Here is a 17,070-nt window from a genome sequence, read left to right on the forward strand (position 1 = left end):
GAGTTTCCTTAGCAGTCTCTTCCCACCCCCACATTCTGCTCTCTGGTGCTGACAGCACGTGCATAATTTGTCCTGCCAACAAGGGTTATTTTGTACCGACAAGTATAGGCTGAGAGTGCAGAGAGAGGTATAAATTGAAGGTTAGGACTGCGTTTCCTTTTTTTTTTGCACTTCCTGCTTTTCCAGTATCCTAGAGTCCCTCTTCCTTTTGGACGCGAAGGAAAGTAGGAAATTGATATCAGACCTCCTGGTGGAAATTAATATTGGGGTGCTAACAGACTCTAGGTAGCAAACACATGGGTGGGAAGATCAATGAGCATTGTGTTTTGCGCACTGAGGCATGCAATCATGGCATCATGATACGGGGTCTGAGCTAGGGGTGATTGACCAGAAAAAGTGATGATGGATAGTGCGATAAAAACATTAACTTAGTGTGTGGCAGCTGTGTGAAGAAAGGCAAATCCTCCTTGCGGGGAATCGAGAATAAAAACTGCCAATATCATTGTACTGTTATGCAAATCTACAGTGTGGAAGCAGTGGGAATACTATGTTCTGTATTGGTAGCTTCAGCTTGAAAAAGGATATTGCAGAACTGGGGAAAGTTCTGCATGTTGTGGGAAAGGTGGATAGAGGAAACTCTTTTATCCCTCTCTTTTATGCAACTAGTATTCCCGTAAAGCTAGAATGGAGTTGCCCAATGAAGCTGAATTCAGGAAGATTCAGGGCAGACAAAAGGGAAGTACTTCACACAGTGTGCAGTTAAACACCACAAGGTGGGCTGATGGGTCCCAATTTGCACAGCTTTAGAAAGGGTTAGATCAACTCGTTGAGGATAAGGCTACCTATGGCTAATAGCCATGATAAATGTATATGGCTTGTATGTATCCATGTTAGTTCTACACGAGGTAGACACATTGAATGAGGCACATGGCTAACTATGGTCTATTAATTTCAATGGGTCTACTCTGTGTAGAACTAACATTAGATGCAGCCCACTGTCTCCAGGATCAGAGGCAGTTTGCCTCTGAGTACAAGGTGCCAATGATCAGAGGCAGGATACTCTGTTGTGCTCCTCTCCTGCTTGTGGGTTTCCTTGAGGCTTCTGGTTGTACACTCTAGGAAAAGGGATGCAGGGAAGCCTTGGGTCTGATCCTGCAGGGCTCTTCTGATGTTTATTTTCATATGCTTATATCCCTCCCTCCCAGTGGGAGCCCAGGGCAACAAACAATGCAGTCCAAGTCTCCAATAAACCCCATTAAAATTCCAATAAAACATAAAGCCACATCTTCTTCACAAATGTTGTTAATACCCCCCCCCCCAAAGCAAAAGCAGATTTCAGCACTGCCTTTCCTGGAATGGAGGGTTAGAGCAAACAGACTTCTAAAGCGTGAAGTGCTTTGCTATTTATTGAGGGCTGAAATAAGGAAAAGCTATTGAAATGATTTTGCTGTTGAGCCTAGCGAGAGTAAGTGAGATCTCTGTACAAGCAGAGACTTTTATTAAAATAGCCATCATCATCATCATCATCATCATCCAGGAACCAACTGACTTAAGTCTCTGATGCTGACACTCCAACTTTATTTTATTTTAATAATTGTTCCTCTGTGTATTTGGCACCTACAAAAATGCCCAGGCTGGCTTCTAGGAATTTTAAGTATTTTTCCAGGCTTCCTTACAGGGCACTGTCAGAGAGGTGGGGCTCATTTTTCATCCCCAAGTGCATTACCAAGGGATGACGAGACACTGCATCAAAACTGTGGAACCTTTTAAAACTAAAGTATTATAAACAATTATATAGAAACTTAGAACTTCTAGGGGTCAAAAAAGTAAGCGCAAATGTTATTCGGTTTGGTATTATTTTATTTTTTATAACCAGTGGGCCCCCCCACCTATAAATGGCTGTCAATAATAAAATAGGAATATGTGCAGAGCTTCACAAACTATTTAGATGGCAATGCAGCTCATCTCCCTGGAGAATATAGGATATCAGTGTTAAATGTGTATTCTTATTTTTATAGACTTGTTACGATTTCTATTATGCCCAAAGTCTGGAATGTATTGCTGATGTCCCTGGCCCCCCTTTCGCCTTTGCTTCAATATTTCACGCCTGTTTTCTGTGATGATTTTGCATTTTAATATAATAGATTAAAAAAAATTAAAATTACATTAACTTTCTGCATCACAGCCACAATAACTTGCCCAATGGATTGCCCTAATCTCACCCCTCCCTTCTAATCTTCCATTAGCTATCTACCTTTACTGGTTGATTTCCTTCTCTTTTCCCTCCCTCTGTTCTGCCCCACTCACTTAGCGGGGCAGGGCAGGGTGTGGGTGTGTGAACCCATCTTTTGTTGTGTTAAACTGTAAAATGTAGTATATGCCAGTAGCACTATATCAAGAATAATAATTTTTCCACATTGCAAAACAGGGGCGGGGAAGGAGAATCCTTGCAATTTAAAGCACTACTATCTGTACAAAATTGTCTGTGACTCTCCCTTGTGGAATTCCGTTTTGCCAGGCTGTTTCAAATGGAAGCTCCAATCTTGCTGGCAGCAAAACTGCAGCTGTATTGTGTGAGTTGCTGCAATTAAGTAAAATACATGGGGTGGCTTCTTAGACATGGGCATTTGGAGAAATAGCACCTCATGGTGTTCCATGGAGATTACTGATTATTATTTTCAGATTATATGTTCTGGGTTTGTCGTCTTTTCTCAACACCTGTTCCTTTGGTGTGGTGGTGTGGTTAAGAGCGGTAGACTTGTAATCTGGTGTCTCCGCTCCTCCACGTGTAGCTGCTGGGTGACCTTGGGCTAGTCACACTTCTTTAAAGTCTCCCGGCCCCACTCACCTCACAGAGTGTTTTTTGTGGGAGAGGAAGGGAAAGAAGAATGTTAGCCACTTTGGGACTCCTTAGGGTAGTGATAAAGCGGGATATCAAATCCAAACTTCCCTTCTTCTTCTTCTTCTTCTTCTTCTTCTTCTTCTTCTTCTTCTTCTTCTTCTTCTTCTTCTGTAATAATGACTGCCTTTGTTTTTGTTTTAAAGTGCATTGAACTGAAGTAAAGAGAGGTTTCCTTTGGTGACCCCACAGCTCCTGGTGGAAACAAGACAGTTCAGGGTCTCAAATGCTGCCTCTTGCTCTGTGTTTCCAAATGAATAATCTTCAGCCTTGCAATGCAACCCATGGATCTACGGTATCTTGTAGTTTTCCCAGCCGCTACTGTTGCGTCAGCTGGCTGTCAAAAGTGTCTTCACGAAGAAACTTTGCCCTTCCCCTCTTTCCTTCCCGCCCCCAGAAATGCCTGTGTTTTGAAAGTCCATGTACGGAGACAGCCGGCCAGTTTTTGCACAAATATTTAATGAACAAGCAAAGCCCTGGCCATCCCCAGTCTGTTGCAAAGGTAAACTCTGGAATGGCCGTTAGTTATTCACCCAGCGGCTAGGAAAAAAGAGAGGCTGGTGTTGTGAAGAGGGATGAAGGAAGGGTCTGTGTCCCTCCAGAATTGTCCTGCCAGAAAAGTAGCCTTGCAGTGGATGGAGAAAATTGGGCAGCTGTTGTATGTTCCCGGCATGGATTGCTAGTGGGTTTGCTAATGTTCCCTAGGAGTACAATGCTGATTTGCTCTGGATTTTTTGAGTAATCCATTCATTCTGGCTACAAGAAGCATTCTTCTGCTGTGTATGTTGGGAATTAGTTATGTGTGCACTCAATACAGAGGGTAGTATTCAGTGCTGGTCAGAGTAGACCCTCACCCATTGAAACTAAGGGGCATGGCTGGCATGTATTCACTCTGAATAAAGCTTAGTTGGATGCTAATAGTAGATAGTGAGAACATAAGAAGAACCTGCTGAATCAGGCCAATGGCTCATTGAGTCCAGCATCCTGTTCTCACAGTGGCCACCCAGATGCCTTTGGGAAACCCACAACGCAGACAGAAGAGCTGTCTCCCCTCCTGTAGTTTCATACAACTATTGTTCAGATGCATGACCGCCTCTGACCATGGAAGCAAAGCAGAGTGTTGGCTAGTAGCTATCTGTAGCCTTTTCCTCCACGAATTTGTCCAGTCTTCTTTTAAAGCCATCTAAGTGGGTGACTCTCTCTCTCTCTCTTGTGGGAGTGAGTTCCATAGTTTAAATATGTACTGCATGAAGTACATTCTTTTGTTTGTCTTGAATCTTCCAACATTTATTGGATGTACACAACATCTATTGTTAATGAGAGAGAGAGAAAAAAAACTTTTTTCTATCCACTTTCCCCATGCCATGCATGATTTCACAAACCTTTGCTACTATCTGAGTTTTATTATTTTTACAATGCACTTTTTTTTGGGGGGGGGGGTGCTCTAGAATCCAGCTTGACTGCTGGCAGGCTTTGTTCATGGCTGTGTTTTGAGAAGAGGGTACTTCGTTTGCACCCTGTTTGGAAAATGCAGCCTTTACACACCCTCTAGATGTTTTGGACTGCAATTTCCTTGAGCCCTAGCTGACGTGGCCATATCGTGCTAGAACTAATAGAAACATGACCATGGTGGCTGGGGCTGATGGGAGTTGTAGTCCAAATCATCTGAAAGGCACCAGGTTGGCAGAGGCTGCTGTGCTGCTTTTCCCAGTTCAAAGCGAACTAATTCTGTGTGATGAATGTGTCACTGAGCCCTTTCCTTGCTTGTGGGCAAGACCCCAGAAACCAACTGGCAGGTACACCATAAGGCCTAGGACAGAGATGGTCAGCTTTCGTAGCATCAGAGACCAGATTGCGGTCTGCGTGCTGGGAGTGGTCAAGCTCCATAGTGAAGTTTGCAGATTCCCACAGTTAGGGAGCCTGTGTGGTGAGGAATGGCACTGCATGCAAGTAGGCGGATTTAAGAAACCAAATTCAAACCCAGAATAACATGCTGACACCTAAAATCTTTGTTTCTTGCAACTGTGGGCACTAAGGGCAGATGAAACAGTTTCCTGGACCACCCCACATCTAGCATATAAAAGGTTAATACCCGTTTCTGTCACCTTGCACTCCTGGAAAACGGCAGCCTTTGAATTTCAGCGAGACTAAATCGATGAAGCACCTGCCTTGGGACCAACAGGGATTGTGGGGGAGATACCAGATGGTGGTTTAAAGAGGAGGCTGGTGAGCACCAGAGGTCCTGGGACAGCTAAAGCGCAAAAATCACTCACCCCAGCAACCCTTTCTCTGTGAAGCTGGTCCTGAAGCAGTTGCATCTGATTATAATGAGAGTCATGAAAGCCCTGTTGTGTTGAGCCACTTGGCACCGTCTTCGCAATTACCTCGCACCTTGCCATGCTGGGCATGTACTGTGTGTGCCTGGGTAGGAGTGGGAAGGCAGGGCACCCCCCAAGCACCCAGACTTCCTTGCCCCTTCCTCCCGGGAAGACAGTGGGGGCTATGAGCACCTTTCTTTTTCATGTGGCAGCAAGAAAGGTGGGTGCCTCTCTAGCCTGGCACCCTGGAGACAGAGCGGGAATGTTTGCAGGCCAGCTGTTTGCATGTGCCATTTTCTGTGACCATGACAAGGAACGGCGATGGATAAGGCACCCTGTCCTGTTTTGTTCCTGACCCCCATTGCTGCCAACCTGCCCTCCACCTCCCATTTTCTCCAAGGCGGCGGCAAGAACTGACAGAGCAGTTATGATGCAGTTTCATTTGCGGCAACAGCAAACCGCCGCAGGGGTGGAGAGGGGAGAGATTTTGCAAGCCGCAGAAGAAGCAGAGGGACTTTCTGTGTGGTTTGCGCTGCCTGACCCCAAGACTAATTCCTTTACTAGTTCCCCCTCCCCCACATTTCTTAAATATGAGTTTCTATTCTGACATGTGTACGTCTCTCTCTCTCTCTCTCTCTCTCTCTCTCTCTCTCTCTCTCTCTCTCTCTCTCTCTATGTCTTTCTCCCAGCGGTGACTCACAGAGCCTACAGGATGTGAGAAGTTTAATTATAACTGTGCCTGCAAACGCTGCTTAAGTTTGTCTGCTATAGGCCCTCCATTTCTGGGCACTGCTCACGCAAAGAAAATGCTATCAGGAATAGGGACTGAGTTGACATCATAGGCTAGATCTGGGTTCAAATCCCACATGCCATGTCTCCTGGGGTTTGTGCATAAAAGAACGGTAGTTGAAGTGCTGCCAGTTTTTGGACTCCTGCTCATAGGATTAGCTGCCAGTGTGGTTATAAAGAAGCACCAACATTCCTGCAGTTTTACGCTTGAGTGTTAAAAGATGCAGATGCTTATTTGTCCTGCCGTTATGTTAACCGAGTCCTCAGCGTTTTAGTCTTTGCCATCCAGATCTGCAGAGTCTTGCTATTCTGTTAACATTGGTAAAGGGCAGGCGGAAACAGAGAAGGGTGGAGAACCAGGAACATATCACTGGATGGGAGAGGAAGGTTCTAAATAGTCGTGTTGTAGTCAGAGGCGTCCAGTTTGGGTAATATTTATGATGAAATACTTGCAGTTCTTATTAATACATATCCAAATATCCCAGAGGTACCTGCTCCTTAAAACTCACAAACCAGATTTCCTACCACTGGGATGAGACTTAATGGTGTAAACATTCAATTCATATCTTGCCTCTCTTATAGGAAGCTTTATCATTAATTTATAGGCACGACAACCCTGTGAGACAAGGTAGACTTTTAGGCAATGTCCAGCCCAGTGTGTCTCAGTGAAATTCATGATTGTGGGGATTTGAAACAGGGTCTCTCAGGTCTTAGTCAGACGCTGGAAGTACTGCACCATGCTGGCTCCTAAGAAATTTGTGGCCCGCCATCCATTTTATATCTGAGAAACAAGGTTAAGGCTTAGGACTGGAGTTTAGGGGTACCAGGAGTGAGTGGAAAATACATGCTACCCTCCCTTTTTTACAGCCTTGCAAATGTCTCTAGAACAGTGTTTTTCAACCACTGTTCCGCGGCACACTAGTGTGCCGTGAGATGTTGCCTGGTGTGCCGTGGGAAAAATTAAAAAATTACTTTATATATAGTCAATATAGGCACAGAGTTAATTTTTTTAACATTTTCTAATGGTGGTGTGCCTCGTGATTTTTTTCATGAAACAAGTGTGCCTTTGCCCAAAAAAGGTTGAAAAACACTGCTCTAGAAGCATGTTGCAAGCTTGCTTTTACACACACGGTTGGGTTAGACAAGTGGTTCCCAAACTCCCTCTGCCCCTATGGACCACTTATTGATTTTTCTGCCTCGTAGCCATTGTAATGTGCCATGCTAGAAGTTGTATGATTTTTAATTATATTTTTATGCATTTCTAATTTCTTATATCCAGTGTTTTCTCGTATCACAATTAGTATTCCATAGAATACCGTATAAGGTCAACAAGAAGAAATAAAAGTACAGTTAAAAATTAATATACTCAATGTGATGGATGTGCTACTTCCTGTCTTCAAGCACAAATCCACAGATACCCTGAGTACTAACTGAATGAAGCTCATGGACCTCTGGTGGGCCGTAGGCCACAGTTGGGGAACCCCTGGGTTAGACAGTTGTGTCATACAAAAAGTGTTAATAATAATAAGCGCTTTTGTTCCAAATAACAAAGGTTTCCCAGTCTGAGGATTTCCCCCAGACAAACAAACATTTGTCACAGGAAACCAAACATGTAGCCATTGATGAACCCTGTCTGTGATCTTTGTTTTTCATATGTTCATGAGCTGTTTTTGCCTGGGGGGGGGGGGGGTTGAGTATTTGCAGCTGAAGAATGGGATGCAAATACAGTGGTACCTCTGGTTGTGGACGGGATCCGTTCCGGAGGTCCAGTCGGATCCCAAGGTTTCCGCAACCTGAGGACCACTTCTGGGTTTGCCGCTTTCGCATCCTGAAGGGTTACGTAACTGGAGGTACTACTGTACAGTAATTTTAGAGAAAAATATAAGGAGAGGTGCTGGAGCTTGAACTGGCTTGGGCCCACTCCCACCTCCCCTAATTATTGCCACCTCCTAACCAGGCAGCCTCACTCGCTAATCCCAGATGTTTGGAGGCTGCCTGTGATGACTCAACAAAAAGCAGGTAACACTGTGCATGCTCAAAGTGATTGTCTTGCTACTACTTTTCCTCCAAATGGTATTCTGGGATTTAGGTCTGGCAGGTCCTGGTTTGGGTTAGCCTTCTGATCCTGATCCTTTGCATTCCTAGCTATTCAGAAAAGTGTGTGCGTGCTTAAGAGAGTGGGAGAGACTTTTGTGTGTGACACAAGGACTTCTCTCTTTGCTGTAGCCTCTCCTCCACCCTCCCTCTCACTATCTCTCTCTTGCAACGTGTCTAGCCTGCTCAGCTGGTGCTCTTGGTTTCACTTTGCTAGGTTACTTTCTCCCCCCCCCCATGTCCCTTCCCCTGCCACCTGATCAGCTGCTGAAGTTGTTATTTTGAAGGTCTGCAACTGAGACCTGCCTGGGAGCCAGGGAGCCATACCCTGTAAAGCTTGTGTGTTTCCTTGAGAGGGAGGCAAACCTGTGGTTACTCAATGTAGGTATACTCTGCACAAGCTCAGAGGCCCTTAATTATTACCCAGCTTATCAAACAATTTTGTTTTGTAAAAAAACCTGATTTTAATAGTTTTCAATATTGATTTTGCAATATTGCAAATATTTTTGGGAAACGCTCTTGTATTTTCTCTGTTGTCCCTCTCTTGGTGACCTCCAGAAGTTTTGTACTCCAGCTCCCATCAGCCTCAACTAGATGAGCAGCAGTTGTGGATGATGGGCATTGAAGCCCAAAACAGACAGAAAGCACCAGCTTGGAAAAAGCAAATATCTATAGTATTATATTGTTCATTGTGAAAACATGCAGTTTGACAATGAAAAAAAAAGCAGTCCTGCTGTGTTTGAAGGAAAGGCTACCTGTACTGTTTTCCTTTTTTCATTATATTTGGGGATATGCATGTGAAACATTCCATAGAAGAGTTAACGCAGCAAAGTTAAAATGTCTCTGAATACAAGCAAAGTTAAGACTCATCAGCATTATAGGAGATCCTGGTTTAAAATCTGCATTGCCGTTGATTCTGCTGGCATGTTGCTATTGTCAGTTGCCCTGGATCTTATTGTCTGGGGGTCTGGGAGACACACAGCTATTTAATTGGAAAGGCAAGCTCTCTGCTCAGCTTTAAATGCTAACCAGAAAGAACAAGTTTCTTTTCCCCATCAGATCTGGTGCAAAGAGGAGGAAGTGTCTCTGTGGCCCTCCCTCAGATCCTTGTAAAGGAAGCGGCCAGATTTTTCTCTCTTCTCAGCCTCACAAAAAAATCAGGGGATGGGCTGCCATCTTAACCTGGAAGTAAGTCCCATTGACCTCTCTGGATTGCACTCTGAAGGTTTCCCTTATTTCTCTCTTAAAGCTTGCATGAGAGACAGAAACAGGATGTGTGTGTTTGTGTATCTATATATGTCTGGTGACACAGTAACTTTTCCCGCATGCTCAGAGGCTGATCCCTGGGATTAAAGAGAGGTAGCATTGCTCAGTATGCAGATCAAATGCAGCTCAGCGTGAGTGGCAAAGCTAGCTGTGCACAGCAGGGGTGAGGAACCTCAGATTGGGGAGCTGAACATGACCTCCCCACCTCTCTATCTCACCCTTGAGAGTCTCCCCAGGGGGACACACCTCTTTGCTAGTCACCCACTTCCCTGGGCATTTTTGCCTGACTTGAATATGTCCTTGATGGGAGGATGGAGAGTCGTGTGTAGAAACCAGCTTACTGCACTAAGGTGAAATGAACATCCATTGCTCCACCCCTTATTGCCACCGGCCCCACCCACTGCTGGCATGTGGCCTCTGGAAGGTTGCCCAGAATTGAATATGGCCTTCTAACTGGAAAAAAATATCACTCCTGGTGTGCATTGTGCTCAGCGATTAAAGGATTTGCCTACCTCTTTGTTCTTTGTTTGGCCTCTGCTACTTTGTGTCCTATTTAACTTTCGTTCTGGGCTGAGGAATCTGAGTTCGTTGTGACACAGCCTGCTTATCTCCTCAGCTGCAACTCCACCCATCCTCTTTTCATCCCAGAGGACTGCGAAGGACATAGGAGGAGGAGGACTGCATCTAGTCCAGCATCCTGTTCCGACAGGGGCGAAGCAGAGGCCCCGATAGGGAAGCTGAAAACAGGATGGCATGTGAAGATTGTATAGTACAGTCATGCCTTGGAAGTTGAACAGAATCCATTCCGGAAGGCCGTTCGACTTCCAAAGCGCAGCTTCTGATTGGCTGCAGGAAGCTCCTGCAGCCAATCAGAAGCCATGGAAGCCCCGTCGGACATTCGGCTTCCAAAAATAGTTCGCAAACCGGAACACGCACTTCCGGGTTTGCAGTGTTCGGGAGCCAAAATGTTCAGAAACTTAGCTGTTCAAACACCAAGGTACAACTGTACACAAAAAAAAAACCTTTTAAAAGATTGGGGTGCCTTTTTAGCTCACAGAAAAGGTTTTATATCTGTTAATCGAGGCGTGAGGGGTCCTTCTGGAGGCAAATGTGGGCAGATCTCCCCCCCCCACACACACACTTGTAGAGTTGGCTAGTTTCACCCGGCTCTCCAGCCTTTATCCAGGCCAGCAAGAGGCATTATCAGAGTTCGAGGACACATTCCAGCAAAACACACCCGAGGACGGTGCAAAGCAGGGTCAGGGAGGGGGTTTGACCCAGGGAGAGCAATGAGGGCCAGAGAGAGAGGGTCTGAAGGGCCACATTTGGCTCTCAGCCCCATGATTCCCCACTCTTAAGTTAACCTAACCAATGAATCAATTGAAGTCCTAGTTGGCGAACTGGTGGCTGCTACTGTTTGGGGGCTTCTAACGTAGCAGCTTCGCTGTCACTCGACCATTCCATTGATTTCTTCCAGCTTTCCTTTAACAGGCCTTGATGTTTTTAGCCATCCCTCTTCAAAGTCTGGTGGTGGCCCTAATCTCTGCTCTTGGTTGTTCTAGGGTCTCTTGTCCTCCACCCCCACCCCCCACCCCAAACCACACTCCTGAGGCCATTAGTGGATGCCTGCATCTCAAAATTGGATTAATTTTCCATAAAAACAGGATGCATTGGGTGAAATGGCCCTTGTGATTATTATTTTTTCCAGTAAGGGGAAATCTAGACACTAGTTGTTGTTGTTTTCTAGAAATATCACTGGCTTGGCAGGGGGATACATTTTTTAATGCTGTTCCTCCAGGAGGCGAGAGCACTCTGTCCTTCTTTTAATTAGCACCAAATTGGTTTTTCATCTGGATAGAAAAAGCGAGTTGTAGCTGCCATATGGATTTATTGACCGAGGAGAGCAGCAGTTGCTGTAGTGGCCAGTTTTGCACAACCTGGTGCCCTCCAGATTGTCTGCAACTCCCATCTAGTGAGGGTTGGGGGGGGGGAGAGAAGAATATTGACAAGCTGGAACATCTGCAGAGGTAGATCACCACAATGATCAAAAGTCTGGAAACCAAGACTTACGAGGAATCGTTGAGGGAGCTGGGTATGTTTAGCATGGAAAAGAGAAGACTGAGAGGTGATATGATAGCCATCTTCAAATAACAGAAGGGCTGTCAAATGGAAAATGGAGCAAACTTGTATTTTGCTACTCCGGAGGATAGAACTCAAAATTAATGGATTTTAATTACAAGAAAGGATATTTTAACTAAATATTTGGAAGAACTTTCTGCTAGCAAGAGCTATTTAACAGTGGATCAGACTACATCAGAGAGTGGTGGACTCTCCTTTATTGGGTATTTTTAAGCAGAGGTCAGATGGCCATCTGTCAGGGATTCTTTAGCAGGGGGTTGGACTAGATGACCCCTGGGGTTACTTTCCAACTCTACAATTCTATGAGTCTGTGAGAAATTTGATTTCTCACACTCTCTGAAACAGTACTCAAGCTGAATCACAGCAATTCTTTGAAATTCCAGTTTCCTGAATTTTGCAATATAGTACTCCAGTCAAGTAATGTGTAAAAAAATGCATATATTCAGCTAAAATGTACAAATGAATGCATATATTATTGAAAATAGCATGCGTTACATTCTTGTAGCGAAAATTGCTGTGCAAAAATGTGTATTAGGAGAAATTCACACTAAAATGCTGGTGAATTTTCACGAGAACTTAAAGATAATAATTGCAAACTGTTTTGGAGAACTGAATTAAAGCTGGACAACGAGAAACAGAGAGAACCAAAGCTGGCATAATTACCCATCCTTACTCCCATCAACAGCTGTGTTGGCTAATGGGAGTTGTAGTGCAAAATGACCTGAAGAAGAGCAGGTTGGGAAATGCTCTTGCATTTTCTCTGTTGTTCCAAACTCAGTGGTGTCTTCTTGGCTTGGGAGGTGGAGGAGGCCTGTAATTTTAACCTCCATGGCAAAGCAACAGAATTTGGGAAGGGCACGTTCCTTGCGGGAATGAGAGGGATGCTAAACATTCCTCCTTTCATTAACACTCATGTCATCAAGGTGTAAATTGCTCCCACAACACCCCAGGGATTGTTGTACTCCCTCATTTATATGTGGTCCCTTGTTGTGTACTTCATTGCATAGGACACTAGGCCCTTATTAGGGGAGGTCCCAGGGCCCAATGGCTAGAGCACGTAAATTGGCTTGATACATGAAAGTGGCACCTAGTTCCAAGTCACCTGGGTGAAGTTTTACTTGTTTGTTGTGCCATAAAAACTAGGTAAAGGTTCCAACTTCCTGCAAGTTTTGCAGGGATGTGGTGTCCTTAGCATTCAGTTTAGATGCTTGGTATATTAATTTGTTGCAACACTCTTGTGGTGCCTTTGGAGACTTACTTTTAGTAGTTCTTTATTGCTGTATTATTAGATATATTGTGGTTTAAGCTTTCATAGGCTAGAGCCCATTTTGTCAAATGCAGGAAGCATGCCTTGCAGGAGGTTCTATCAGCAGTCAAATATATGCGACACATGCATATGCTCACATGGCGCATCAGTGTGATACCAGTGGGTAAGCATGGCCACAAAGCCACAACATGCAAGGTTTTCAGTCTGTGGCATTCCTATGCAAAGCTCAAATGTGTGTAAGACAAGGACAATGACCGTTCTGAGCAGCTGGAATTGGCAATAATAATGCACAACTTTTGGACGATGTCCGAGCCAGTTAATGGTGGACATCTGTTTGGGCAGCTGGGAAAGCAAAGCAGCTGTTTTGTGTGAGCTGCAGCCAACTCCAACTCCAGCTCTCTCTCCTTGTGAAATACCCTTTTGCCCATATATTGCCAATTGGTCCCCTGATTGAAGATTTTGTCTTTGGCTTGCTGTTGTGAATCTGCTGTGCCTGGTGGATGTCCTTGTCCTTATGGAAATGGTACAGTTTTGTATTTGTTCTAATTACTTTCCAACATTTTACAAAATTGCCACAGATCATCCTTCTCATCCCCCACCAGGATGCTGGTGGCTTTTCTAGCAGAGGAAATGTCCAGTTAAGCAAATTTTCCTCTTTAGGACACCATATGTTCTGTGCTATCCTCATTACGAGAATTCTTCTTGAGTGCTCTTTATGTTCGGTCCACAATTCCTTGAAACTTTAGGGAGATTCCACTATTGCAAAGGCAGGCTCTTCCGAAAATATGTGAGATTACTGGCTTCTGTGAAACCCCAAGCAGATGAGCAGATGACTCTCCAAGTTCCAGTTTTTGTTGCCAGCTTGGTGGGATTGGCACAGAAGGTGCAAACACAGGATACCAGTGTATGTGTGTGTGTGTGTGTGTGTGTGTGTGAATGCTTCCATCTGGGTGTGAAAAGAGACTTGCAAATAAGTCTGCAGAATTTACTTGTACTTTAAAAAGTTTCCATTGCATTTATATCCCACCTTTCCCCCCAAATAATCTCATGGTGGCGTGCATGATATTTATCTTCAGCATTTTATCCTCACAACAACCCTGTGAGGTAGGTTATGTTAAGAGACTGCCTAGTCCAAGGTCACCCAGGACTGTATGCAATGGTAAGCCTATTCTGAGTATCACTTAGTTGGCTATAACTCCCCATGAGCTTCATGGCTGAGTGGGGGATTTGAACCTTGGCCTCCCAGATCCTGGTCCAACACGCTGAACATTACACCACTCTGGCATTAGTAGTACATCAGTGGCTTCAATGGAACATAAAAAACCCCTCACCCTTCTTTCAGTCCTCAAAAGCTTCACAGCATGGTTACTTGGGGATAATTCTGAGTCACGTGAGGTAGCCAGGTTGAATATTTGAACCGAAAATCCAGGAAGGGAAACGGCAGCAGGGACATCCCAAAGATGCTTCATTTTCGTGGCTGTTCATCTTTGTGAGGGTGACCTGCAAGCCCTGTCTTTGTCACGGTGAATCACCTGGAAACAAGGAGAAAGTTGGCAGATGTCTTCTAAATCTCACTCAGGCTGCTATGAGAGTCGTGCTGAGTTCGTGCTGACAAATTAAAACCCCACACCTTTTTCTGTCGCAAGCTGAGTTATGACTTTGCATGGTGACTCGTTAAGATGGCTTTCGTAAGTTTTTGCTTTGTTGCAAATCCACCCCGAGCAGGTCTGGACTCCTCTCTCTTGGATTTACTTTAGCAGGAGAAAAATGCATTATTTGTAGTAGGCTGGAGCACTTGATAGCCAAAGGATGAGGTAGAAGGAAAAGAATGGCTGCAGTGGCTCTTTTGAGAAATCCTCCATAGGTGTGGAACAGCTTATGAGCTTCTACCAACTCTGGTTGAATCTACTGAAGTTAGGTCCTTCTTTTTAGACTTTACATATGTCCCCCCAACTGCTTTTATTTGCACATACAGCAGTGTGGGTTCAGTCACAGCATGCAACAAGTACCCCCAAACTGGCACAGCGTTCTGTGAACTAATGTGATGGGAGATTACGGTAATTATCCCTAATTAGCAGAAACACAGCTCTCTCTCTCTCAGCCTCTTTTCCATCCTTTTCATTCCAGATGAACTGTTTATTGAGTGTTCATCCTGATTTTTTAGCAAGGAGATTAGACAGTGTTGGTTCTACGTGAGCATTCCTTCTGATTTCTTCATGGGGAGGTTAGATGATGTTTCATCAAATGCAAGCATCACCACATTTTCCCAATTGTTTTCCTTATTGCAAAAAGCTCAGTATTTTTTGAAAGAAGCAGGTTTGTTATGCAAAATCTCCCAATTAGAACTGCGCCACCTGAATTTGCTGGTCTGGGATTGCACCCCACCCTCAAATAGCACTTTTAGACCTTTCCTACTCATCCACCAGACCCAGAATATGGTAAGCTTCCATGTTGGCATCCATCTGTGACTTGGCAATCTTCTCGTAACCCAGACTGTTTCTTTTCTTTTCTTTCTTTTAAAAAAAGATCCTTGTGGTGGATTCATGTCATCACTTTCCCCTCTGAATGCATTTTCATTGGGAACAGCTCAGGGGCTTGGCCTTGTATTCCGAAGTTGTTGGGCAGAAGATGTTGTGTGGTTAGAATTCCTCTGAAGCTAAGCCAGCCAAAAGCCTTGGGTGGCTCCCTGCACCCCTTTTAAAAGGGCAGGGAGAAGCCAATGCCTGTCTCAAATATACTGAGAAGATGCTTTTGTGACCCAAGCCTGTGACGTAAGAAGGCATTGGGTAGAATTAAGGTCAATAAAAGAAAACCAGGTCAACTCCTAGAATTAAGGTCAGCTAAGAAAAAAACACTGCAATATGATGCCTGACCTGGGTTTAGCTTTTGGGATTCACCATCCCCCCTTTGAAAAATTAAAGCAGCTTCTCTATTCAAGCAGTTATTGCTTTAACCTTCAGCTGGCTTCAAATGTTTCAGCATTTCTTTCCAAACCTCTGCTCACAGGTACACTCCCCCCCCCCCCATTGTAGCTTTGTGGGTTTCTTTGCTTTTTTCATTTTCTTTTCACCGCTTTCACAAAAGAGGAGTCTCTTCGTGAGATAGCACATTTGGACCTTTCTCTGTACTGTACTTTCTTCGCATGCCGACTCTCAAAACACTGCTGCCTTTGTAATGATAGCAAAAAAAAAAAAAAAAAGCTCCTTCTTTCCCCTCCTCCTGTCCTTGATCTAGATCTGGTTGATATGCTGAGGTGGTGATATTAAAAACCCTATTGTCTTCACTGTGGTAGGTCATGAACCGACTTGAAGAGGATAACAAAAGTTGTGCTGCCATTCCCACCTCCACCCCCAGCAGTTATTCTTTATTTCTTTTTAAAAAAATATATTTTATTAAAGATTTTCTTGATTTACAAAGGTAGTGCAATGTCTCTCTCGTATTTTTCCGTATAACATTTTTGCAAATCAGTTCTTACAACGTTGTTGAGAACCAAACCCTACTCATATTAAGTAAAATAGAAACATCTTCACCCCACCCCACCTATCCCCCACCCCACCCACCTCTATTCTTTATTTCTTGATTGCCCTCCCCATTCCCTCCTGATAAAGTGGGGGAGAGGTGGTGTGTAGGGTTTAAAACTACAGCCCCCTGTGCTGGGCTGCTTCATTCTTCAACCTAGGCCCAAAGCCAGAATTAGCTTTGTTTGCCAAAGCTCCCAAAATGGCTGCCTTGCGTTCTCCGTCTTGAGGCTGGGCATGCTGGGCCCCGAGCCACCGGCACTGGAGCGCCTTGTTGTGTCACGCAAGATGGAGAGAGAGCTTCCGTTCCCCTTGTGCCAGCTGGGGCCTGACATCTCCTGGATGATGGATGATGTTTACAAAGTGGGAGATGTTTGCAAAAGCCTTGCCCAAAGACTGGTGGTCTGGCTGTGATGGCAGAATAGCAAAGAGTGGTTTACTTTTGCTGGATTTAAGGGGCATTGTTTAGCAAGTTGTTTCTTAAAGGAGCTGGGGAGCAGCATTGCTCGGCGAGATGGCATAAATTCAAAGGTGGCACCAGTGTGCCTGTTTGTGTGTGTATAGAGGGCAAGTTTCACCACTTCCACCCCTCTTCCCTTGCTTTTACCCTTGTGTTTACTTGAAGGAAAGACACATTTAACCTAACAAATTATAACTAATTCATAAACTTTTAGTGGAAGTAAATCTGCAGTCTTAAGCCTGCTTGCTTGAAAGTGAGTGCTGTTAAAATCAGCAGCGCTAATTTCACCAGGAAAGTACCGGTAAATTGTATAAGACTGC

The 17,070-nt window shown here is 44.5% G+C and overlaps 1 protein-coding gene across 1 annotated transcript in view; it reads left to right on the forward strand.

Annotated features, from left to right (window-relative positions):
* Window positions 1–17,070, forward strand: part of PIEZO1 (piezo type mechanosensitive ion channel component 1) — a 112,663-nt gene that overhangs the window by 1,632 nt on the left and 93,961 nt on the right. The gene's annotated exons all lie outside the window — the stretch shown is intronic.

This window comes from Lacerta agilis, chromosome 8, assembly GCF_009819535.1.
Source record: "Lacerta agilis isolate rLacAgi1 chromosome 8, rLacAgi1.pri, whole genome shotgun sequence".
In the NCBI taxonomy this organism is placed as follows: Eukaryota; Metazoa; Chordata; class Lepidosauria; order Squamata; family Lacertidae; genus Lacerta; species Lacerta agilis.